The sequence below is a fragment of the Rhinatrema bivittatum genome, chromosome 3, assembly GCF_901001135.1.
Source record: "Rhinatrema bivittatum chromosome 3, aRhiBiv1.1, whole genome shotgun sequence".
In the NCBI taxonomy this organism is placed as follows: Eukaryota; Metazoa; Chordata; class Amphibia; order Gymnophiona; family Rhinatrematidae; genus Rhinatrema; species Rhinatrema bivittatum.
This window is the reverse complement of record NC_042617.1, coordinates 133,364,238-133,390,518: the sequence shown is the minus strand read 5'-3', so window position 1 is coordinate 133,390,518 and position 26,281 is coordinate 133,364,238.

Sequence of the window (26,281 nt, the reverse complement as noted above, 5' to 3'; positions counted from 1 at the left end):
GGCTATCGGTGGGCCGGAGAAGGGGAGGGGGGCCACTGCCCACTTACTGTCAACTTTATTTTTCTTATGAGACCTCAGGGCCGCCTTGACCTGGGTTAAAACGGGAGTCAGCAATGACCCCCACTCAACCTCTCCATTTGGCCATGTGGGGGGGGTTTTCGGCAACCAGTGGCCCTTTAAGATGATGGCGGTCCCATGATGTTGGGGCAACCATCATGTTAAAGATCCGCTTGCCACGTTCTTTTATGTCATGGTGTTTAGCAGTGACACAAAATAATGCACCATGGATCTGTGATGTGTTTTTAGGGCAGGGGCCCTACTATCGCGGCAACACTCCCCCCCCCACACACACAAATTGGGACCCCTCCTGTGAGAACACATTGCATTTTGATGAATCTAGGCCTTAATTTGGCATTATAGCGAAACCCAATAAATATAAAATTTGAACATATCTCATATTTTGGATAATATTAAAATGTTAATACTACATTCAAAACATTTACATTTATCTCACTTTGACTGCTATGCATGGCTTATGAAGGTTGTTTTCTGTAAAACGTTTTATCCAGATGGCTCTCTGTTGGATTTAATTAAAAAAAAAAAAAAAGCACTACTTCCTATGTATGGAAATATTTCTGAAGCGTATTTATTAGGGATATCCTGAAAACCTGACTAGCTGAAGGCACCCGAAGACCTGTTTGAGTACCCCTGCATCAAAGGATACATTTTCAATGTTGGGAAGCAGGAGGTATTAACCTGTAGAAATGTAGTAATCCAAATATGGAAAAGCTTTTCTCATTTCACCAGATGAACTTTAGCTGGAACATCCCAATGGTCACTTTTTGGGATATTTCCAAATTAGACATTGCGAGCCTTAAGCTCTAAATGGTTTTTCTCATTTTACGTCTATGGGAAAAAGTTAGAAGTCAATATTCAGTAAGTTGATGAATGGAAAAGTTATTTAGATAAAGATACCCAGACGACTTTAGCCAAATATTCAGTGGCAATTATCCCGAAAAAAATGCGTTTGAAAATACTCAGCTAAAGTTACCCAGGTCGAGTTATCTGGGTAGTTTTGCTGCTCACTGGGCTTTTGAATATTGGAAAAAAATTAGCGGCCACCAGCCACTCCAATTCCCTCTCCCTTCCAACTCCAGGATAGAATAAATAAGTAATGCAGGCCAAGCAGCCCCCACCCATCCTGCGCGTCAAGATATTTTAAAAGAAATGTAGTATGGGCTGAGTGGCTCAGGCACTCATCACCTAAGATATTTTTAAAAAGACAGTGGGGCAAGCAACATGGATTCCCCCAACCCCCCATGCTTTATTTAATAAATGGGTTGCTACAAATCCCCATTTCCATCAAGAAACCCCCCAAAGTGCCTCAGAAGCCCAGCAGGAGGAGATGACTAAATACTACAGTCGGGTGAATAGACCAATGATTGTCCCCTTCACTAACAATTATGAAGGGGCCATTCATTGGTCTATTCACGTGACACTTAATATTCAGCCCAGCTCTCTGCCCACTAGATTTTACTTATCCAGCTAACTTTAGTATACCAGTTTTTCCCATCAGGGCTAGCCAGATAAATTTATGCAGCTAGCATGGAATATTAGTACTAGTCAGATAAGTTTAACCATGCCTCTGGAACACCTCCAATCACTGCCTGTTATTTCTAGCCAGCTAAATTTTGCACGAGGAGGGTGTGTCAGAGTACAGTTCCTCGGGGTGTCTCTTCCATGGAGAAAGGTGCTGGAGAGTCGTCTCTCCCAAGGGAGAGAACTGCTTGTGCTGCCTCTTGTCCCAGGAGTGATGAAGCAAGAGGGTAAGTTGTCTAAGAACGCCGTGTAGGCAAGAATATGGATTAGACACCAGAAAGAAGTCCAAACTTTTCTTTATTTGAGTGGAGACAAGAATTCATACAAACGCCCGACTCGGGCCGAGTTTCGCCCCACTTGGGGATGCCTCAGGGGCTAGAATGACAAATACAACATGTAAATAAACATACATACACAAATAATTAAAATCCATAAATTAAATTGAGGGTACCACAGAACTGAATGAAACATAAATACCACTTGATGATTAAATCATATACATAAAATTACATAATATGCTTTAGCAGAGATGTTTGTACCTGTATGTAGATGTTCCTTTTTTTTAAATAAAAGGTATTCTTATGTTAGGCTTCAAATGTATGAAAGTCTGAAAATAAATGTATAAGATATTATGACTTCTAAGTTCAATACTACGGTCAAATAAATGTACATAATATTGTAAACAAGGCGACATATCTGTGAATTATGGGCAACACATAGGATATTAAATGCATGTAACTAAATCATATTTAATCGGTGCATATTTTTATTAAGACCAACTGCTTGTTTCAATATCAATGTTTTGGCATTGGCAAAATACAGCGCATTTTGGCGCGGTTTCTTGCTTATTCAAATAACCATCATGGCGTTGCAGCGTTGCAGGTTGTTATGCACCCGAGTGGAGACCGTGCACATCTATTTTGATATTGAAACAAGCAGTTGGTCTTAATAAAAATATGCCTGTACCGATTAATTATGGCAGTCTTTATGTTGTTCGAGTATACTTAGTTTTTTTGAGCAGACCACACGCACATTGATATCATAATTGGTTTAATAGAGATCAATGAATCTAAGCACTTGCCGCGATATAATGGTATTCAAAATAACAAAAATAACAAGATTAACCAAAAATCAGTATTAGACCTATATTGCAGCTGTACTACTGTCCATTTTGTTTTCATGCATTGATTTAAATTATCATAGCAGTACTGTATATATATTTTAAGTGATTTCCGTTGTTTCATCTAATTGAAATACATGTAATATTTCAATACTTTAATTAACATTGAGTTATTTACTTGGTATTTGTAAATCATCACAAATCTAGTAAGGCAGTTATATCAATTTGATTTTTTGTTAAAATTTTCCAATCGCTTGTTTATACGCAAACCTGCATCAAGTGATGTAAAAGGTCTTTTTATTAAAAATAATATTTTAAAGTCACTTTAGTTGCTTCAGCTGTTCAAACAAGTTTATTCTGTGTATTGTTTTTGACCTATCCTCGCACAGTTTTATGTTGATGTATTTAAATATGGTTTAGTTACATGCATTTAATATCCTATGTGTTGCCCATAATTCACAGATATGTCGCCTTGTTTGCAATATTATGTACATTTATTTGACCGTAGTATTGAACTTAGAAGTCATAATATCTTATACATTTATTTTCAGACTTTCATACATTTGAAGCCTAACATAAGAATACCTTTTATTTAAAAAAAAGGAACATCTACATACAGGTACAAACATCTCTGCTAAAGCATATTATGTAATTTTATGTATATGATTTAATCATCAAGTGGTATTTATGTTTCATTCAGTTCTGTGGTACCCTCAATTTAATTTATGGATTTTAATTATTTGTGTATGTATGTTTATTTACATGTTGTATTTGTCATTCTAGCCCCTGAGGCAGCCCCAAGTGGGGCGAAACTCGGCCCGAGTCAGGCGTTTGTATGAATTCTTGTCTCCACTCAAATAAAGAAAAGTTTGGACTTCTTTCTGGTGTCTTGTCCCAGGAGGGCAGCTCCAGCCCGTAGTCAGGGTGCTCAGGCCTATAGGACTAGGGAAGATCTTGTAGTGGAGATCCAGGGAAGATTTCCGAAGAGCCACTAGAGAGGGATTTCTTCGGAGTGGAAGAGAATGGATTCCTGAGTCTGTGCTGAGGAGTCAGAGAGGACATTGATGAAAGGGAAGTTACTCCCAGATTTCTCATCTGCCCAAGAGGAGATTTCTGCAAGAGTGATTTTAGAGAGGACTGTGTTTTGCGGGGAATCAAAGGAAGGACTTCCTCGCAGAAAACTGGATCCCATAAATTTGTTCTCTGAGGAAAGCATCAGACAGAGGCTTGCCTGTCTACTGAATTTAAGAGAACTGCATCCAGAAGTGCAGGTATTACCAGGGAAGTGCCCAGGGGGGGTTTCCTGGTGAGTACCTACTGCCGAATGTTCATAGCTGCCATTTACTGAGGCTGAGATGTCTATAGGACTTTATGCTTCAGTAGTAGAAATGCAGCCATCGTGATTTTGCCTGCAATCAATTTATCAGTAAAGGATTTTATTTTTTTTTTAAGAAAACATTTGTTGTGGTTAGTTCTGCAAAAATTATGCATTGCGTAATTCCATGTCCAGTTCTACAGGCCAAGCACAAGATTCATGCTAACTTCTGTGGCAACTCATGCTAACTCCTGTGAGCCAAGATGAAATACTACTAAATGCTAGTGCTACTGAAAAAGCCAAGCTCAACATATTTGCTGAAACTGCTGAGAACTGTCAGTAGGTCCTGTGTGCATGTGGACATTGCAAGGCCACTCTCCCATTTTCTCCTCTTTAAACAAAACAATAGGAGACATATCTCTTTGTGAAACCAAAACACATCCTGGGTGGAAAGTTACAGTGAAATCTGTCCAGAGTGCCTGCAATGTGACTTTAGATCATCTGTGAGACTGTGACTGCTAGAGATGTGCCGCCAAATAGATACACGATGTCAAAATACTTTGAAAAAAGTGCTGACTGTCGTCCGTTCCCTTCCCCGCCCCTCACCCCAACTATAATGTATGTGTCTAAAATGGCCCTGCTACCTCAATGGCATAGAATTGTGCTGTTATCTGTACAGAAACAGAAACTGAAAGAAAATAAATATGCTGTTTTGGAGTGCTTTGTCTTGAGCAATGCAGCATATGTTCAGAACATGGCATTGGCAGGGGCCTGCACCGGGAGCTATATTTAAATGCATGTTGGCCTTGCTTGCCAGCTGTTCTCATGTGCTGCAACTTGTTATTGACTTTGTGGGATTTTTCAAACTGTAGTAAATATTTTCTTCTGTGCAAGGCTGTATGTGTTGGGCCTTTCCCCACTGAATACTATGAAGCCAGGGAGGTTAAATTGTTTCACAGAATGTGCAAATGAGATGGCGTGGATATTGAAGTGTGGACAGGTGTTTTTAGCTTCTTGCCCTTCATTTGCATTGATATCAAGGACTGCACATGCTCGGTACAGTTTTCTCCCCTTTTTCAATAATGTAATGAAACAGTTAATAGGTGTAGCAAAAAATGGCAGGAGTCGGGTGGCACCTTAGAGACTAACCAACTTATTGAAGCATAAGCTTTCGAGGACAGAGTCCACTTCGTCAGATGCATGAAGCGAAGTACAGGTGATGGGTAAAATACACACAGAACAAAGAGAAGACATTGGATTAGGCAGGTCAGACTTATGTCCATTTGTTCTTTTCCTTAGGAATTGACCTGTTTGTTCTAGGTAGACAGAAGAGGGACATTGCTAGCAAGTAGGTAATGACATGTATTACATTGGAAGAAGAGCAGGTGAATGAGCCCCCAATGTTGTAGTTGATGTTGGGTCCTGTGATGGTGTTGTCTGGTTTAGTTTGTGGCCTGAGTTGGCATCTGGGTTTCTGGCAGGGTCTGGTGTCATTGTTGTACAATTTGTGGTTGCTGGTGCCTAATCCAATGCCTTTTCTTTGTTCTGTGTGTATTTTACCCATCTCCTATACATCACTTCAAGCATCTGACGAAGTGGACACTGTCCTCAAAAGCTCATGCTTCAATAAATTGGTTAGTCTATAAGGTGCCACCTGACGCCTGTTATTTTTTGCTACACGAGATTAACACGGCTATCCCACTGAAGTTAATAGGGGTCTGCAATCACAAAAATTGTATTTTATTTTTTTGTTTTTGGAATATTTTTCCCCCCGAGTACCATTTTGTTTAATGTTTATTTAATTTCGGTTCCTTTACCAAAATTAAATGAACATTTAAAAAAAAGAAAAAAAATGAAATGGGAGGGAGTCCCTAGGGACCCTGCCCCCCTGCCCCCAAAAGGTGCTGAGGTCTAGAACAAGCCCTGATCCAACTTACCCCATCCACAAAAGTCCTGGGTAATAAAATGGGCAGGAGGGATGCTCATTTGCCTCCAGACTCCTTGGTTGTCTCTTTAAAACGGCACTGGTCAGCCGAGACAAGCATCATAGTGATATAATACAAACGTACATCCATACAAGAAAATGGCGCTGGCCTGCCCTGAGCCCAGTACTATTTCATAGTCTCTATGGTGCCAGTCTCAAAACTGACAGCGCCATTTTAAAGAGATGATTAATGGGGCAGGAGGTGAGTGGGCATTCTTAGTGCCCTTTTAACTGCCCAGGACCCCTATAAATGGGGTAAGTGGGGCAACGATGGTTCCCAGCCCCATTCGTTTTCTAGAAGGAGGGGCTTAGAGAGGCTGCAGGGCAGGCTATGAACATGTCACGGAAATTGAGTCCATGAGCTGTAGCAGAGTTGGTGCTACCTAGCTCGTCGGGCATGGGCCAGATCCGCGCCAACAGCAGGCAGGCACGTTCCTGGCTGGGAGATAGAAGAGGCTTCACCTATACCAGCCTCTTCCCCCACAGGTTGAGCCTTTGAGTTCTGAGGGCAGCAGGACTTAAGAGATAGCACAACTAGAGGAGTGGTCCCGGGTCAAGGCAGGCAGCAGTCAGACTGCAACAGGATCCAGGCAAGAGTCTAGGCAGGTGGTGGTCAAGCTATCTGGGCAGAGGTCAAGGCAATAGAGAGCAGACAGAGGTCAAGGGGGACTGAGGACCAGGGCAAAGGAAGGGCTGGAGCAAGGCTAGGCAAAAGATGGAGAAGGCAGGACAAGGAGCAGGAACAAGGCAGAAAGAGAGCAAGGAACTGCAGCAAGGTAGGAATAAAGCTAGGATCTGGAACAAACCAAGGCTAGACAAGGACAGGCAAGGCAGGAATGAAGCAATGAACACAGGGTACGCAGGAGCACCTTTTGCTGAGGTATCAGCTATTGTTCCAAGGCAGCTTAAATGGCCCAGTCAGCTGACGTCATCTCAAGGCACCGCAGATGCATTCCTGCCACGGAGCTCTCAAGGCATGCGGTGCACTCACGTGCTTAGAAGGCCGCAGCATCAGCATGGCATCACAATAGCAGCTTTCCCAGGCCTGGACTAGAGTAAGGTGCTCTCACCAGAGGATGGGTAATGTGGTCTGTGTGATGTTTCAGAGCAGGTCTTGGGGCAGGCTATGCGGCAGGTCATAGGCCAGCAGACATTTTTTTTTTTTTGGCCAGTTGTTCAAAGTGAAACCAAGAAAATCAACAAAGAAAAAGCAATTAAATTTTCATTCTGTTTTGAAAACATAATGTTGACATTTCCTATCTCATTCAAATGAATGCACATCCCTAACAGGTTTTGAGTGGGAGGTCTGGCTGAACTGGTTGGGTTCAGGGTAAAATGCTAGAGAGTCTAGGTGAACTGGAGATGGACTGGATGAACTGGCTGAGATATCAGCGAACTAATGATTTCAAGTGTGCATGCAGGTAAGTACTTTCAAAAAAGTATACGCCCATACTTTATAAAACACCTACCTCCACATATAACTCGGAGTTATTATGTGCACGTTATATCTTTTTATGCACCTAAAATATACATATGTATGTTTATAAGATAGAGAAAGGCATGTCTTTTCTTGCATTGGAAATAGGTCACACATACTGAAACATATGCATACACTTTCAACGCAGAACTACGCAGTTTTCTTTTATAAACTGTGCGGCTCCTGACAGAAAATGTTTAAAATACTAGCATAATTCTTAGCACATCCTCTTATGCATGCAAATGCTCTAGCATGGAAAGGTTTGAAAGTTAAACTCTTACAGGCTAACTTTAAATCAGCACGCAAGCAGATAGACACTGTCATTTTAAATCATGCACATATATGTGCGTGTATGATTTAAACTACGCCTATCGCGCGTAAGTATGCTCCTAATTTTAAGAAGTTTCTCAAGCAAACCTACTTCACATATCTTCCATACAACTTTGCCGGCTTTAACACGAGTATGTAAGTGGATTTTAAAAACATGCTAACTCGAGAGATATTCCCAGTTTTTCCAATTGGTCCACTGGTTTACCCAGTCAATCTCAAGGTCATCCGGCACGACCCCCCTTTTGACCTGGACCCCTCACCCTGTTATGTAAGCCCTAGAATGCAAGATCTGAAGATTTGCTCCTCATCAGGAGCAGCAGTAAAGTTACTTGGCTAACAAGGCACCGTGCGCTGTGGCCTCCAGTTTTAAAATACGGAGTTATGCATGCAACAGTTGGCCCCTCCCCTTTTCTGTCCCTTATTTTTATGCTCGTGCAAATACGCACATAAACCACGGCTTTCAAAATCTATGCTGCTTGCGCGCGGCCCACAGGCACATATGTGTGGCCATTTTAGCTAGAGCAATGCTTTTAAAACCGACCTCTTAATAAATAAAAATGCACACTACAAGAACTGATGTCAGCACATTGTTTCAATGGCACATTCGGTAGGTATAGTGCAATAGTCATATTAATGACTATGTGGCAAAATATTACCTTACAGCATTTAGTATGTAGAAATATTTTTTTACACAAGGGATTGAAATAAATTAGTTAGTTTATTAAACTAATATGCCTGTATTTTTAGAGTTAAATTATTTATTCTGTTAGGGGGTATTTTAATGAATAAGCGCATTTTTGTCCCACTACTGTTTATGTATGTGACAGAATTTCAATGCAGGCCTACATAAGGTAACACAATTCTCTACTCCCCTAGAGCTGTAACACCTAAAGCCATGGAGTGCTTTTATTATAACATTTAAAATGTTAAGGTTTCTCCCATGACAAACTCGGCAGTAAATATGTTTTCATAGTAAATTGACTGAGATTGCTGGAACCAATCCTTGCGCATTGGAAAGGTGATCATTTTGAAGTGTCAGCAACACAGCAAGCAATTTTCCAAAAGTTAACCAAGCCATTTTGGAACTCTGACAAGAATTGAAAAACAACTTTTATACAGCATATTCCTATAATACAGCACCATCTAAAGGCAGTCCTCTGGGACCTATGCAATAAGGCTTAATATGTATGGTAAGGTTCTTTAATACATGCTAAAAATACCATGTTATGCAATATCATGCTATCATGGTCTCTCAATACATTAATTTGCATGTGTTAAAATTTCCTATACCCAAATGTAAACGAGGGAGTATCATATGCAAATGAGTCTTTAACGCATGTTTGGTAAATAGACTGCTATATTGTTGTCCCGTGCTATTTATTGTGGGATGCTTTATGTTTTGCATAGAAAGAAAAAGTTGCGGCATTGCCAAATGTGGCATCCTATTCAGCACACTGCAAAAGGCGCCAGTTTCAGGACATGATATAAAAATCATGTTTGCCCTGAAACTTTAAGTAGGGTGCATTATATTAGGACTCATTAAACTGAAGGATCTTACCATTGAATGTAAAATGTTCCTGCAAGAGTAGCTTTCTAAAAATAATCTCAAAACTATGTTATTATGTGTTTGCAATTTTGTATGTAGCATGCAAATAAAGGCTTAGCAGAGCATCACAAGCTGAAAAATAGTCATAAAATCAGAGACAAAAGAATCAGACAGAACAAAGCTTTTTTTTTTTTTTTTTTTTTTAAAGATTCTAAATCGCACACAAAACATTTGTTCTGCTCCAGCTCTTTGTGAACTAATTGGCTCTCCTGGAGGGACAGGTAATTGTACTTGACTACACAAGCTGTCCTGAAGCTCCCTTGGAAAGCTCCAGTAAGCTTCCAGTGTTAGCAGCCATCAAGGATTTCACAGGTCAGGCATTGGATCGATACAGCTAAAAGCAGCAGGGACTGTAATGTCGACAGCAGGTTTCAGAAAACGCTGCAAGTGCCAGTTTGTTCCCCTTCATGCAGCCGCTCAAGACAGCTTAATTAACCCTTGGAAAATACAATTTATCCAGAGGCTCTCCAGGTCTGTACTAGGCCTTATTGGTGAACTGATAGCAGAGATAGCTGGCAGCTCTGAATTCCCATTTCTCCCTTTAATGGTGTTTCAGTTAGGATGCAAAGAAAACATGATTTTAGGTGGATGGGTTCATCTTGTCCTGAAGAGCAAGTTAGAGGAGGAGGGGGGTGTTTTGTTAGTACTCATGTGTGCGATTTCAGCAAGATCCAGGCCCTGCGAGAACATTGATCACTTCTGTCCAGGGCTCTGTGTTTGTAAGGGAGATGGAGAATAAGGGGGAGAGAGAGAGAGAGACATAGAAAGGGAGTGAGAAAGGAGAAAGGCATTTCCCACTGGTCTATGTGCTTCTTTGCCCTCTTGTAAAAATGCTCCCTTGTTAGTTGTCTATTTTTACTGTCTTTAATACCACATGGCCATAAAATGTGTAGGCAAGGTCACTTTCTACATCCCCAAACACCTCCATTTCAGAAGAGCAGTAGCTTGAGAGGGGGCGGGGGGGGGAGAATGACAGACCAGTAAGAAGTTAGCTTGTCTCATGAGGCATTCAAATTTGAGCCTCCATTGTCAGCGCGCAGACTAAAGAGAGGTTTTATGTTTCCCTATGGACCTTTCCAAAGGGAAAGCTTCTAAGACAACAGATAAAATCATTACCAGAAAACAGAAGAAAACAGAAATTAGTGAGGCTTAGCACTCTCACTGAAATAAGCACCGCTGCGAAGCCAGTTTAAAGATAATTTAAAACATTTTAAATCAACTTATATTTACATTTATATTAGTTATGTTTTTAATTTGTATAATTTCAATTAATTCATGTAAATGTGTTTTCTGAGTTTCTACGTACTGTCATTAGCCAGCAAGTGCATGCAGTTCTTGTTCCAGAAGAATGAACTCTTGCTGGGATATTAGGGAGGATGGGTGGATTCCACTTTCCTTCTGGCTGGTTCAGTGCCGTTTCTGATCAGCAACATGTTGCCTGAATGGATGGGCTGCAACAGAAAACTCAAATAAATAAAAACAAATAATGAAATAACAACAGAGAGGAAAACAAGTAGTGGGCATGTTTTTTTATGTCACTTTACAAGCAGCTCAGAATGCTGGGTATTTCTAAAGAATGGAATACATATTCTTGGCCATATGCTACAACAAAGCCAAAACATGCTTCACTTTGATTCATTTTGCCTCAAGCTGAGCATAGTAGCTCTAACTAGCAGCACTAAAAGAAACTACATCCTCTACAAGGAAGTAAAAAAAAAAGAGAAAATAAGGTGGAGAGTTGAAATTGTCTCTGATGCTTACGTTTTCTTTTGCATGTCATCATAAACTGGAAAATGGATGAAATGGTAGCTGTGATCCCAATATTCAGAGTGCTCAGAGCCTAACTTTAGATGCCTAGGTTCAGCCAACTTTCAGTGTCTTCATTTTGAGCTGAGTATAGGCAGCTCTTTGAAATTATAGATGCTTAGCATTGAGGAGCTTATAATTTAGGATGGCCATTTGTTTACCTCATTTTAGCTCTCTGCCTTCAATCCCCCAACCTGGCCCAGACCATTTTTAAGGCATTTAAATTTAGAAGCCTTATAAAGGCAGGGGTCTTTTTTTCAGCTGCGGTGTGGCTTGGCAAGTTAGCTGGATAAACATATCTGCCTCTTGTCCGCCTCCGACCCAGCCCTGATTTATGCTACTAGAATGTAGCCGCATACGGCATTGAATATTGCCGTTTTGCCATTTAGATGAATAACTTTTCAGTTACCCGTCTAAATGGCTTTTGAATATCAACCTCGCAGAGCCCTAAATTTAGGAGTTTGGATAAGACATACATTCACTTTTTCCAGATCAAAGCACATAAGTCTTAAAGTTAGGCACCTAGGTCCTTAAATATCAGCCTCTAAGTGGAGAGTATTGAAAGTCATATTGGTTCTGGAGAGAAGACTGGAGAGAAGAAATGACACCTTATACTGTTCTGACATAATAATAGACATCATAATCCAAAGATGATACAGTACATGATGATATATCTTTTGTTATATATAATTTATAGTTCTCATCAGACTGCCATCCTTTGACCTGTGGTTGTAATTGATTAACTCAGTTACACTGCAAAAGCCTGTAACCTTTGATTCAGCTAGTCATGAGAACTGGATTGTGGGTAATCTGATACTTTCTGGGTGGGCATTTTCTGGTTTCCATTTCCTGATTCAAAGTGTAATATTTTTCCCAACTGGTCACCCCTAAAGAGCCCAGGACACCCTGGAGAAGTTGTTTTTCTTGGGGAGAAACTTCTATTTCTTTATGAAGACTCTTGCAACACTCTCGCTCTCTGAGATCCTAAAGAGGCATTCTTTTAATCCTGCATTCAACCAGAGTATTCTAAGAAATATTCATCACAGTTGTAAGAATTCAGACAGTCTGTACAGTTCTTAATTCTATTTCATCTTACAGTAAGTTCTATGTTTATTCAATTTTTCTGTAATAAGTGTTTCAAAGTTAAGAAACAGGTCAATCTGCATATGTGAAGTCTATTTAAATTAATTTATATTCTGACTTTCAGACATTTCAAAGTGGATTACATTCAGATACCATAGTTTAGGTTGTCTAGCTAGATATCAAAAAATGCAACAATAGGGAAAAATATAGGTCCCTTCTTTACACAAATGGTCTCATAAACTCATGTACTACAACATCTTTGCAGGAAAAGAAATCACAATCTGCAAAAGAATTTAGAATGGATTTTAAAAGCTCTATGTGCGTAAATCCCAGTATTTACGCACGTGGCCAGGCCTTGCTACACTATGTGAATCTTCAAAGGGTCCCAGAAACGCGCATAATCGCCAGTACACACATAAGTACCGGGCCTGTTTGAAGGGGCGGGCCGGGGGGGGCGTGTTCTGGGAGGGGAGGAACAGGGGGTGGGCTGGGACAGCACCATTGATCGGGAGCTGAAGTAAGTCCTGAAACAAAAAAAAAAAATAAAAGCTAGGTAGGTTTAGGGGATGGGGAGGAAAGGGGAAGAGAGGTTAGGTAGTGGGGTAGGGAAGTTCTCTCCCAGTCCGCTCCTTACTTGGAGCAGACTGGGAGGAACTGGGGAAGGCCCGAATGCGTCGCTGGACGGAAAATGCAAAAGTCCCCCCCTTGCACGCGCTGCCCGTGGATTTTCTAACATGCGCGCCATGGACGTGCGTGCGCACAGTGGACAATCTACTCCTTTGTGTTCTAATTTCAGAATAACATTCTGAGATGTGCAGTATAATTACATATTGTTGTTCTTCTCCACCCTTTCTATAATATTTAACGTTCTTCATGGAATCACAGAATTATGGAGCCATGTTGGTGGCTGCGCAATGCTATGTGGAAGGTCCCCAGTTCGATCCCCTTGTAGGTCCCAAGTAATGTCCTTCAGAGTTATGAAAGTGTAACCGTCTCTTTTTAGTCAGTAAGGAGGTCCAGACAACTGATCCGTAAAGATAGACTTTTATTGCCAGCAAGATGCAGCTAAGACAAAGGCTTAGTACAACTGCATGCCCCTCCCCTCCAGGAGCAGACTCTTATGCACTTTACAGTTCTTATCTTTTACACATGCGTTCTAAGCATTGCTGAGCGAGCATATTCCGGCTGAAGGGGCTACTGACCCCCTCCCTAGACACCCTGGAACTTTCGTGAAACTTCTCCCATGTTCTGCAGGAGAGGCTGCTGGGACTTGCAGTTCTGGAAAGGAATTCGCGAGTCTGCAGTAGTACAGCCCATCACATAATACATCCATTGTTCTAATCTAGGTTACAGCAGTGAAAGCTTATCAGAGAATAAGAACAGCGAAGCCAAAAAAAATGAAAATGTGCAATGTGCTGACAGAAAGTTTCTCAATGTCCTAATTACAGCTGTATTGCAGACTGTAAGTAAACCCGTCATGAAGCAGGGAATTCTGGTACATGAAGTCCTTTGTCAGGTTGAAGCGTTCAGACCCCTTCATTCCCCCCTTTGATACTTATCATTATTTATGAAAAGTATCACACCATCACAACGCAACTGTGGAGCTGAAAGAAACAGAAACAAGAAAAATTAGCAATTTGAGTTCTCAGGGGGCCCTAATTTCCCAAACAGTCCGATGGTTTCTTCACGGGTTTGAGACGGATGGGCCCTATTGGCTCCACCCCCCTTTGTAGCCCGAACTTGTCATGTATGGGAAGATGGCCCAGGATAAAACATGAGGATGGTTAAACAGGTTCTATAGGCTCAGAGGAATACATGTACAGTGACAGAAGCTGCGTGGCTGTTTTGCGTTCAGCAATGTCCTTCATCACCCGACGAAGGCGGTTTGAGCAAGAAAGGAATAATTCAGGGTCCTAAAAAACAAAACAGAATTAAACTGGCTGGGATAACAAACAAGCTCTTAAATCCACCGATCATGGAAAACCAACCACGGAATCCATTGGTCCAGTCCCAAGCACTATTCCATTGCTGGACAGGGACATGTGCCATCTTGACCATGCGATCAGTGATGTCTTGGATAACCTTGTTTTGGTCATCTACCTGTAAACAACAATTGGAGAGGTTAAATGTTCCACAAACCCTCCTTCCTGGGCCAGAGGGTAATCTAAAACCAATCTATTCTGGTACACTGCAGTCATAATTTTGGTATTTTGTTTTGCCCAGAGTTTAAGAGCGAAAGCAGTCATTGGTGATGAGCTCCAGGACTGCCTGAAGCCTGATGATTCGATGCAATTAATACTGCTTGGAAGGGTTCCCGAGTTGCCCCTTTTTGCTGCTTCATCTGCTCTCTGATTTCCTTGACAATAGGGTTTGATTTCCTGGTGTGTGCTTTGCAATGCATTACAGCCACCTTGCGAGGTAGCCAAACTGCGTCTAGTAATTCACGTACTTCTGATGCATTGTTCAATTTTTTTTCCCTCTATAATGCTCCATGCACTTGAATTGTAAGGAAGGCATATTTAGAGTCTGTATAGATATTTACAGTTTGTCCTTCTGCCAACTGCAGAGCTCGAGTAAGGGCAATTAGTTCAGCTTTTTGTGCAGATGTTCCTGGGGGAAGAGGTTGAGCCTCAACGATTTCATCTTCGGATACAACAGCATATCCAGCAGAACGTATCTCATGAATGATTTGGCTGCTCCCATCAGTGAATAAAGTCCAAGCTCCTTGCCAGGGTTGATCCCTCAGGTCTGGTCTACTGGAATGTATTGTAGTCATGACTTCTTCACAATCATGGGCAACTGGTTCAGGTGCCGGCATAAGAGTGGCCGGGTTCAAGTTTTTGCTGTCTTGTATTTGAATTTCAGGTGTTTCACACAGTAAGGCTTAATACTTGACGAGATGTGAATTAGTCATCCATTTTGGTCCATGGGTCTCTAGCAGTCCTTGAATGGTGTGGGGAGTTGTTACATTCAGAGTTTGACCAAAAGTTAATTTGACTGCTTCTGGAATTAGTAAGCATGCAGCCGCAATGCTTTGAAGGCAACCAGGCCATCCTTTTGCAACATTGTCCATTCCTTTTGAGAGATATGCAACAGGTCGCTCCCATGAGCCTAAGGTTTGAGTCAATACCCCTATGGCCATGCCTTTTTTCTCGTCGACGAATAGATGGAATGGTTTCATCACATCTGGCAATCCTAAGGCAGGTGGTTCAATTAAGGCTTCTTTTAGTTGACGTAAGCTTGCCAGCTCGTTTCCTTCCCACTGGAAGGGTTGAGATTCTGCTTCTTTACCCCGCAGCTTGTCGTATAGGGGTTGGGCCATAACAGCATAGTTAGCAATCCACAGCCTACAGTATCCTGCAGCTCCAAGGAACGCCCGGAGCTCTTTCTTGCAAGTGGGTACAGGTTGATCTCTTATAGAACTGGTGCGAGAAATCCCCAGACATCGGGTTCCTCCACGTATTTGGAAGCCTAAATACTCTACTTCCAATTCACAGATTTGCGCTTTCTTTTTACTTGCACGATACCCTTTTGAGTACAACGTCTTTAGCAGCTGAAGAGTGGATACCGCACATTCGAGGTACGTCTCTCGAAACAACAGAAGGTCATCCACGTATTGTATGACTGGCCCATACTTTACTTGATACATCTTTAAATCTTTTGCCAGTTGCTCACCGAACAGCGTAGGTGAGTGCCTAAACCCTTTAGGCAACCGAGTCCATGTGTACTGCTGCTTTACTCCAGTATCTGCATCTTCCCATGTGAAAGCAAAAATCTTTTGACATTCCTCCGCCACCGGGACGGAGAAGAAGGCATCTTTGAGATCAATGACACTGTACCACTTCGATGCAGGAGAGACTTGAGCCAGGATTGAGTACGGATTTGGGACGAGGGCTACTAGATCTGCTACTTGACTATTCACTTTTCTTAAGTCTTGTACTGGTCGATAGTCATTAGATCCAGGCTTCTTTACTGGCAACAAAGGGGTGTTCCAAGCAGATCGGATTCGCCGGAGAATGCCCAAGTCGTACAGTCTCTGCAGATGTATCTGGATTCCTTGCCTGGCCATATATGGAATGGGGTATTGAGGTTGATTTATCACCTGTGCATTCTGTTTCATCTCTATCCATATGGGGGTAGCGTCGATAGCTATTCCACCCGGGTTCTGTTCGGACCATACTTGGGGTACACTATCCATCAGTTGTCTTCGTTTTTGTTGAGGGGGGTGTTGTTTTCATATCGATGTTCGATGGTTCGTTCGACTATGGGAAGATGTAGTCTCCATTCTTCTTGGAGGGGACAGATGAGTATCACTGGATGGTCCCCGAAGGAGGCTTTAACTACCCCTGTTGGTTGAAATCTCAATGTGGTCTGAGGCTTACACAGCAGGTTCCATCCGATAAGGGATACCATGGTCCCGCCTACTTGTATACTTCATTCTTTCTGCAGAGGGGCAGTGAGTACCTGACCTGAGGCGCCCACTATAGAAACAGTCTCTTTCGTCGGGGGGGCCGATTGGTGCAGTCATGACAGATCGTTGGCCTCTGAGTCCAACAGGCCCCTGATTTTTGTTGTGTTACCTCGTGGATCTCCACCAGAGGGTCAGTGGGGATTCTTCCCTCCCGGTCTCTTCAGGCTGAATGCTCCTTGTCGCCTCCTCCGCCATCTGCCAGTGGGGGTTGTCCGATCTCCTTCCTCCTCGGCCCCTTTGTGTCGGTGCAGGTCCATTTTTGTCGTTAGTATTCACTGCAGGGCTCCCGTATTTCTTTTGCCATTCTTCACAGTCTCTCTTCCAATGGCCTTCATTTTTGCAGTACGCACACTGATTCTTTCCCAAAGGGGGGGGGTCTTGTTCCCCCTCCTCTTCGCGGTCTGCCATTGTCTTGGCTCCTTCCCGTCCGCGTGTCCTCGAGAGCGGCGGCTAACAGTCACTTTCTCCTTCATGTCTCTACTTGCTTCTCTCTTTTCTCTTCCACTTCTCTATTTCCACATACTTGGTCTGCTATAGCTTTTAACTGGCTGAGGCTCATGCCCTCAAAGCCTTCGGCCTTCTGCAGGTTCTTTCGGATGTCAGGTCTATTATTAAGTTCCTGGTTGCAGGGACGGGCCCTTTTCTTCTCTTCCTGATCCCTGTTCCCATACATCTCAAAATACGATGAGTCATTAGTGAGAAGTTCCAACACTGCTTGTAGTCGGATAATACGATTTAACATATAGATTGGAGTTCTATATCCATAAGAACCATCTTCAGCCCAAGTGGCAGGGCCAGAAGCTGCAAAACATTGCTTCCTTCATACTTGTAAGTTTGGCATTGGGTTAATTCAATAAAGTCAACCTGGATCTGCAGGCAAGGATCCAGGGGGGGGCGCTTTAGGTGTGCAGGAGTGATGATCAAACCCTTGGAAGCCTTGTATCAATTACATTGCAAACACTAAGAACATATGGTAATAGCCAGAGCCCAGCCCCCACCAGTGGTAAAAGAACATAATTGCAATATATATATATATATATATATATATATATATGTGTGTGTGTGTGTGTGGGCCACTACTTTATCATTTGGGCCGACTCATATTTGCTCTTGTTCCTAATCTTGCATAGTGGCCCCTTCTCTTGCCCACAACTTCCAATAATCCTTATCTTGCGCCTGCCACTGAATCAAAATTTTTAATATTAAGTCTTTGTTTTCTCCGGTTTTTTTTTTTTTTTTTTACAAACGGCATCCTGTAATTCCCACAGTCAGCGCTGCACATGCTTGGCTGTCTTATCTTGCCAGTTCCTTAAAACAGGGAGTAACTCTGCATATTTAACTACTGCTAGCCAAAGAAGCAACAAGAAAAACTTTAACAAAGAACCCATTCTTAATCATTTCTCTAAATTTCCCAGAGACAGCTTCAAAATAAACTGCGTCAGCAAAAGAGAGTTCATACTTTATCATGCGTTCCAATGTAACTTTTAAATAACAGATAATATATATGAGACAAGCATTGAAACGCACAGCCATATTGAATGCACTACGCACTGGCTCAACGTCTTTTTTTTTTTTTTTTTTTTCCTCTGGCTCGATTCCCTCCTCTCTCCTGTAATTATCTCTGCCGTTAACCCTTAACTGCCATCAAGTTCTAAACTTCAACACCAGTAAATGCATTCTCCAGTAATCAAATCAGTATTTTAACTTAACACTGTACATTAATTTGTTGTATAGTAGTCTTGTGCAGCATCTGTAACCCAAAATCTCTTCTTATTAGGGTTTAAAACAATTAAAAACAAAGAATCCCTGGTACATGTGCTTGCAATTCACAGATAGCAGTTACATACATTACAATCCTTAATTAATAATGGGGACTTCCAGTTCCCCATTTTGTGCGCCTGAGCCACCATTACGAGGGCGGCTCCCTCCACTAACTTCTTTGCCCACGACGGAGGATTCTCAATAACTGCAATCCAAGCAGTTATGTACGGTTAATCCTCAGGGCAACCCGGATTCCCTTCTTCACTAACTATTTTCAGGACCCTTGTGGCCGTTTGGAAATTGAAAGTTCCTTCCGGAGGCCAATTTACACACAAACCGGGCCACCTATGGGTGCATCGTTGAATCATTCCGGGTTTAGTACATTTATGTCTATCGAACACTTCCCTATAGTGTTCCGTCATGACTTTTAATGGAGTAGAACCGCCCCCTCCCATTAGGATAGAATCACAGACAAAGGAGGGAAGGGAAGACGGATAGGTAAGGGGTCCGTATCCGTCAGACACAAAAGGGTCACTTTCACACAACAAGAAACCTATTCCCACTATCGTATGCGTTACTTCTTTTTCCTCTTTTTATGCGCGTGGCTTTCGGAATGCAATTCCTACCAAACCACCGCTTGGGGTGTGATCAAAGCCCCCTCGGTCCCCTCACGGATGGACCGGTTATTTGCTACTCTTTTAGCTATTCTTCACTTTTCCCATCATTCCCATAATACTCGCCTGCAGGGTTCTTCCGAACGTCATGAAAGCCTTCTTCCCAGATCACCAGCCCAAAGGTCTCAGAGGATCTCCGTGGAATGACCCCCTCGGATACCTGATCACTGAACTCAGCGGTGGCCACTCACCAGGCAAGTCTGGGGGATCACTCCGCCACAAAATCCCCTGGACCAACTGGGGGGCTAAAATAGCATCCCCGGTACCTCCTGGCTGAGGCTCGCCAAATGTAACCGTCTCTTTTTAGTCAGTAAGGAGGTCCAGACAACTGATCCGTAAAGATAGACTTTTATTGCCAGCAAGATGCAGCTAAGACAAAGGCTTAGTACAACTGCATGCCCCTCCCCTCCAGGAGCAGACTCTTATGCACTTTACAGTTCTTATCTTTTACACATGCGTTCTAAGCATTGCTGAGCGAGCATATTCCGGCTGAAGGGGCTACTGACCCCCTCCCTAGACACCCTGGAACTTTCGTGAAACTTCTCCCATGTTCTGCAGGAGAGGCTGCTGGGACTTGCAGTTCTGGAAAGGAATTCGCGAGTCTGCAGTAGTACAGCCCATCACATAATACATCCATTGTTCTAATCTAGGTTACAGCAGTGAAAGCTTATCAGAGAATAAGAACAGCGAAGCCAAAAAAAATGAAAATGTGCAATGTGCTGACAGAAAGTTTCTCAATGTCCTAATTACAGCTGTATTGCAGACTGTAAGTAAACCCGTCATGAAGCAGGGAATTCTGGTACATGAAGTCCTTTGTCAGGTTGAAGCGTTCAGACCCCTTCAAAAGGAGCATGTGTGCATGGCCTCTGGTCAAGAATCATCATTACAAATGATGAGGCAATACAAAAAGGAGCAAAAATCCTGTCTTCATGTGACTCAGGTAGTCACAAATGAAAGTTTATGGTGCCAGATCCCAGCCCTAGTGTCAGGATCAATGGGGGTTTGAACTGGCAACCCTGGAAGGCAGAAGCCAGGAAGCTGAAGAAGAACCATGGGAGATACAGAAGTAAGGAAAGATTGGGGGACATTTACCCTCTAATCACCAGGTAGTTAGGTACATCCTCGTAAGGTTTCATTGGTTCAACATAAGGTATACACTGATTGATAATCATATTTAAGGAGAACAATAGAGGTGCGCCTTTGCTGGTACAACAGACTCCTGGGATACATCCTCCGGAAGCTGCTCAGCTGATATTGACTTTGAACTAAATGCAGCTCTGCAGTCTGCTCCAGTATTACAACTGCATGTGTAGATGCCTTCAAATCTAGGCCTTGGCTCAACCTTCATTCACCCTTCCAGCCTTTTTAGGTGTACTTCTTCCTAACATACCATTTGCTAGTGATTGGACATACCCTGATACCTGGTTCCAATGAAGCTGTAGGGTCCAAAAAAAAAAAGAAACAGAATATGAAAACAGGTAAGAACTATAAGGTTCATCTAGTCTACCCAGTTTCAATCCTATACAATACCATAGACCTCACTTGATCTCTGGCTTAATTCTCATATCTTTGCAACTAGGAATCTACTGTGCTAATCCCATGCTTTCTTGAATTATTTTACTATTTTTGGTCTACTTCCTCTACCAAAAGAGTGTTCTATGCATCCAACACCTCCTCTATGAAGAAGTATTTTATCATGCTGCTCCTGAACCTATCCCTTTGGAACTCATGCTATAACCTCTTGTTCTAGAGCATTCTTTATTCTAAAAAAAGGATTGCTTCTGATGTATTATTTATACTTTTGAGAAATTAAAATATCTTAATCATATCCTCTTGTCCCTTCTCTTCTTTAGAGTATACATATTTATGTCTTACCTCATATGGACTTTGGTGTAGACCATGCATCATTTTGAAAGGCTTTCTCTGGACAGCCTCTACCCTTTCTATATCCTTTTGCAGCTATATCCTTCAGAATTCAACAAAATATTCCAGATGAAATTTCAGCAAAGGCCTATACAGGGACATTATCAGCTTCTTATTTTCTACTATTTATGCCTCTCTCTCTATATCCCAACATTCTCCTGACTCTGATCATATTTTTCCACTACCTTGAGATCATCATATATGATCACTTTGAGGACTCTCTCCTGGTTAGTGCCAACATTATCTCACCCTCCATCTGGTACTGCTCCCTCAGTTTTCTGTAACCCAAATACATGCTTCTGCTTCTAAAAATCAACTAGTCACATATTTTGCCAACTTAGGGGGTCATTTATCAAAATGCGCTAAGGTGTTTTCGTATGTGAAAAGCCCCGTTAACGCATGCGATAGGCCCTTAATGCATGCAAAAATGCCTTTAACGCATGTGATAGCACCATATCGTATGGTGCGATGCAAATCTGAAAAAGAAGAGGAGTTAGGGGTGGGAGTGGGCTGGGTTTCCCAGTCTGCGAAGTGCTATCGCACAGACTTAACGCTGATTTTAACTACACCTTTTTCAGTAGCGTTCAGCCATGCAAAAGCTTGTGTTACAGGGCGGTAAGGTGTTAGCGCATTTTGCGATGTCTCCTGAAAGGCCTATTTTTGTAGGTTTGAAGCTCCCGGAGGACCAGCCTAGCCATCAGGAAGGAGGGGGGAAGAGAGAGAGAGAGAGAGAGAGAGATCCTAGCCATAATGTCCTCTCCCTAGATAGGTATTTGTATCTCTCTCTCTCTCTCTTTCTCTCTCCATGGTCCCCCAGTGGTTGTATGCAGGAAATACAACAGGTCTAGCACATATCGCAAAGTCTGAAAATGTTATTGCAATTTGTGCTAACTTAGCTCTTCACATAGGTAATTAGCGCAAATTGTGAGAAACTGTCTATTAGCATAAATCACGCCCCTTTTGCTATCGCATGTGATAAGAACATAAGAACATAAGAACATGCCATACTGGGTCAGACCAAGGGCCCATCAAGCCTAGCATCCTGTTTCCAACAGTGGCCAATCCAGGCCATAAGAACCTGGCAAGTACCCAAAAACTAAGTCTATTCCATGTTACCTTTGCTAGTAATAGCGGTGGTTATTATCTAAGTCAACTTAATTAATAGCAGATAATGGACTTCTCGTCCAAGTACTTATCCAATCCTTTTTTAAACACAGCTATACTAACTGCACTAACCACATTTTCTGGCAACAAATTCTAGAGTTTAATTGTGCTTTGAGTAAAAAAAATCTTTCTCCGATTAGTTTTAAATGTGCCACATGCTAACTTCATGGAGTGCCCCCTAGTCTTTCTATTATCCGAAAGAGTTAAAAAACGATTCACATCTACCTGTTCTAGACCTCTCATGATTTTAAACACCTCTATCATATCCCCCCTCAGCCGTCTCTTCTCCAAGCTGAAAAGTCCTAACCTCTTTAGTCTTTCCTCACAGGGGAGCTGTTCCATTCCCCTTATCATTTTGGTAGCCCTTCTCTGTACCTTCTCCATCGCAATTATATCTTTTTTGAGATGTGGCGACCAGAATTGTACACAGTATTCAAAGTGCGGTGCCCAATTTTCCAGCCTCACAAGGTCTTCCTGCAATTTATCACAATCTGCTTGTGATTTAACTACTCTGAACAATTTTGTATCATCTGCAAATTTGATTACCTCACTCGTTGTATTTCTTTCCAGATCATTTATAAATATATTGAAAAGTAAGGGTCCCAGTACAGATCCCAGAGGCAGCCCACTGCCTACTCCCTTCCACTGAGAAAATTGTCCATTTAATCCTACTCTCTATTTCCTGTCTTTTAGCCAGTTTGTAATCCACGAAAGGACATCACCATCTATCCCATGACTTTTTACTTTTCCTAGAAGCCTCTCATGAGGAACTTTGTCAAATGCCTTCTGAAAATCCAAATACACTACATCTACTAGTTCAACTTTATCCACATATTTATTAAGTCCTTCAAAAAAGTGAAGCAGATTTGTGAGGCAAGACTTGCCGTGGGTAAAGCCATGCTGACTTTGTTCCATTAAACCATGTCTTTCTATATGTTCTGTGATTTTGATATTTAGCACACTTTCCACTATTTTTCCTGGCACTGAAGTCAGGCTAACCGGTCTGTAATTTCTCGGATCTCCCCTGGAGCCCTTTTTAAATATGGGGGTTACATTAGCTATCCTCCAGTCTTCAGGTACAATGGATGATTTTAATGATAGGTTACAAAGTTTTACTAATAGGTCTGAAATTTCATTTTGTAGTTCCTTCAGAACTCTGGGGTGTATACCATCCGGTCCAGATGATTTACTATTCTTCAGTTTATCAATCAGGTCTACCACATCTTCTAGGTTCACCGTGATTTGGTTCAGTCCATCTGAATCATTACCCGTGAAAACCTTCTCCAGTACGGGTACCTCCCCAACATCCTCTTCAGTAAACACCGAAGCAAAGAAATCATTTCATCTTTCCACGATGGCCTTATCTTCTCTAAGTGCCCCTTTAACCCCTCGATCATCTAACGGTCCAACTGACTCCCTCACATGCTTTCTGCTTCGGATATATTTTAAAAAGTTTTTACTGTGAGTTTTTGCCTCTATGGCCAACTTCTTTTCAAATTCTCTCTTAGCTTGTCTTATCAATGTCTTACATTTAACTTGCCAACATTTATGCATTTTCCTATTTTCCTCTGTTGGATCCTTCTTCCAATTTCTGAATGAAGATCTTTTGGCTAAAATAGCTTCTTTCACCTCCCCTTTTAACCATGCCGGTAATTGTTTTGCCTGCTTTCCACCTTTCTTAATGTGTGGAATACATCTGGATTGTGCTTCTGGGATGGTATTTTTTAACAATGACCATGCCTCTTGCACACTTTTTACTTTTGTAGCTGCTCCTTTCAGTTTTTTTCTAACTATTTTTCTCATTTTATCAAAGTTTCCCTTTTGAAAGTTTAGCACGAGAGCCGTGGATTTGCTTACTGTCCCCCTTCCAGTCATTAATTCAAATTTGATCATATTATGATCACTATTGCCAAGCGGCCCCACCACCGTTACCTCTCTCACCAAATCCTGTGCTCCACTGAGAATTAGATCTAAAATTGTTCCCTCTCTCGTCGGTTCCTGAACCAATTGCTCCATAAAGCTATCATTTATTCCATCCTGGAACTTTATCTCTGTAGCGTGTCCCGATGATACATTTACCCAGTCAATATTGGGGTAATTGACGTCTCCCATTATTACCGCACTACCAATTATTTTGATAAATCCAGGCCTTAGACATCTGTTTTACAATTAAGCATTTAAAAATGCAGCCTTTACTATCTGCCATTAAAATTGTTGGTACATTCAGGGGTGGAGGTGAGGAACCATTATGAGACCCTACTGCTGAGACCCTACTAATCACCATATACTAAATGGATAAAGAGAGTAAATCCCTCTCCCCACCCCCTTCGGCTGCTGGTGCTGTACTCCAAATATTGACTTCTATTAAAAAAAAAGTTTTTCTTTTTTTCAGAAAATATTATATTGTGATTTATGTCTTGTATTCTTCTTTGGAAAATAATTGTAGAGACAAGTATGACCCTATATTTTATTTTTAATTAGAGAGTGTAGTTGTGAATGACTGTTGCTTCTAAAATTTCAGTGCCAGAAATGTAGATAGTATTGTACTAGATATCTTTCTGAGGAAGAAGTAAATATATTCAGCTCCTGAAGCAGAGAGAATGACATCCAAATTTTGGATGTCATTCAAAGACAGGCCTTTGCCCATTGCTGTAAACTTTAGGGCTGTGACCATGGTGGTCCTTCCTCATATCTGACAATAATATCTTTTCCAAAGGTCTGTCAACATTTTTTCAGCCCTAATATCTATTTTTATGACAGCTGATAGATGGTAACATCTGACAAAATTCATCAAGCTTCAAGCTTTGTGAGATTTGTACTATTTGCTCTTATCATAACAAAGACAATGGGCATACAGACTTAATAACAATTCATTTTAAAACAGAAAAATGCTGAATCGCCCAATCGCTCTTGCCGTTTGAATTGCACTATATGTTTATTTATATATTTTTGGTTAAGTACTTCATGTAACCTTCTTGACTTGTCTTTTAAAATCAGTCATGTCACGCTCGTGACTGAAATTCACAATCATACATTTCAAGAAATTTGAGAGGGAAATATAATTTCAATTTTATTGCAGTTTAACATGGTCGTTTGTATGTCTAACCCTCAAAACTCAGCAGCCAGAATCCTCACCAATACCTGCAAAAAGGAGCACATTACCCCCATCCTCAAGGACCTACAGTGGCTCCCTATCCACTTCAGAATAATCCACAAGAGCCTCACCATCATCCACAAGTCTCTGCACAATCAACACCCTCACTGGCTAAATGGCTTTTTACACTACAGTACATCCAACAGACCCACCAGGTCCGCCTACAAGGGATCCATCCACACTCCATCCCCCAAGCTATTCCACCTCACTTCTACCAACAAACGGGCCTTCTCATTAGCAGCCCCAAGTTATGGAACTCCATGCCCCCAGATCTGCGCCTAGAACACTGTACTCAAACCTTTAAAAAAACTAAAAACTTGGCTGTTTAAACAAGCCTTCTCTTAACCTCTGCTTAGCCACAGCCCTTTGGAGGACTCCTCCTCCTTACTCACTCCACAGTATTTCCCCCCCCCCCCCACCTCCCCTCCTCCCCTCCTCCCCCCCCCTTTTTAGTTACCTGCTCGCCCTCCTCGCCTTCCTCTTGTACCCCCCACTCCTCGCATTTTAGTCCCCCTTCTCCATGCCCCTTCTCCCTGCCCCCCCTTTTTCTTTTCCTCCTCCCCTCCGAAATGTAGATGACGCTGTGTGTTAGCACCCTCTGCTACATAACCTCTGTTTATATTTATATTTTTTCCTTGTATATAATCCTTGGCTTTTTTTAGCCTGGTGCTTCAACCTTGTATATAACCCTGTTTGTTATACAACTACTGTATAAATTCCTCTGTATTATAGAACCTATGTACTTTGAAACCACCAGACCCTTTCACCTTCTAATCCTATCTGGTACCCCTCTTATCTCTACCTCCCTCTGTTC